At 36.4% G+C, this 1,117-nt stretch overlaps 1 long non-coding RNA gene across 1 annotated transcript in view; it reads right to left on the bottom strand.

Annotated features, from left to right (window-relative positions):
- Window positions 1–1,013, bottom strand: part of LOC128248711 (uncharacterized) — a 25,597-nt gene extending 24,584 nt beyond the window's left edge. The window contains exon 1 of the long non-coding RNA XR_008264878.1: window positions 722–1,013. This is a non-coding gene — a long non-coding RNA (uncharacterized LOC128248711). The remainder of the gene's footprint in view (window positions 1–721) is intronic.
- Between the last annotated feature and the right edge of the window lie 104 nt (window positions 1,014–1,117).

Raw genomic sequence — 1,117 nt, 5'->3', positions numbered from 1 at the left:
TATATCAATAAAAAGGTAAACGTATTCACAAACTAGGTCATTTGAATAATCTATCCAAAGGAAAATTGTTGTTTACTGTTCCTTTGGCCCAAATCACCCCAATCGAGCTGCCTTATGATTAAAGATTTTCCATTCTTGACCACCTCGTTTTTTTTTTTTTTTGCATATCCAGAACAATATCCATTTTGAAGACTAGAATCTGATTTAAAGGGGTTTTGACTGGTATTTCTAGCGGATGGAACAACCATGTTGAGAAGAGGCTGTCATGGCTCGGATCAAAACAAAATACGAGCTGCTGTTATTTAGCCCCGAGTCGGTCTCAATTGAGCAAACGTGATCAAAGACGTTTCAGCCTTATCCATGTTTTTATTCAGGCATAATCTATCTAAGACTACATTATCTGTCTTACCTTATGTAAGACTATAGTGCGATTTGAGAGACATTTGGCTGCTATCTCTACCTAGCAAGTCAAGTAACCCTATAGAGGTCGTAAATACTGAAAATACAATTTTTGGTCAATGTTGATATTATTACCCGGAAACGAAATCGAAAAAAAAAAGAAAAGAAAAAATAGTGCAACGGGCGTAACAAAAAGTGTAGGAAAGGGATATGAAAACAAAAATGTCCGGAAAGCAACCACTACAGAAAATTCAGAACATCCGATGTTTTTCTCTCATAACTTGAAAATGTTTTTCTTTTTAATGAAATTTTATATAAATACCTTTCAAATGATATATTGGGTTGTCCGGAAAGTTCGTGCCGATTTATAGTAGCTTACCTTTCGACTTATTTGCCATGAAACCACCTCAATTCTGGGAAGAGGATATTTTCAGGGAAAGATGGAGACGCATTGTGCATATTTGGTTGATTAAAAATGTAATGGCAAATATTTATTGACCTTTTTCTTTCCTTTAAAAATCGGCACGAACTTTCCGGACAACCCAATAGATTACGATTATAAAGAAATTTGTGGGGAAAATCTTTTCTGAGGGGGTGGGAAGAGGACTTCGAAAAATTCACACACCCACGAAGGAATCGAATCTGGAAACAAAAATGTGCGGAAAGCAACAGGGAAGGGGAGGAGAGGACTTCGGAAAATTCACGAGATTCGAGTTTT

The sequence above is a fragment of the Octopus bimaculoides genome, chromosome 9 (genome assembly GCF_001194135.2).
Source record: "Octopus bimaculoides isolate UCB-OBI-ISO-001 chromosome 9, ASM119413v2, whole genome shotgun sequence".
In the NCBI taxonomy this organism is placed as follows: Eukaryota; Metazoa; Mollusca; class Cephalopoda; order Octopoda; family Octopodidae; genus Octopus; species Octopus bimaculoides.
This window is presented reverse-complemented; position numbering and strand designations above follow the sequence as displayed.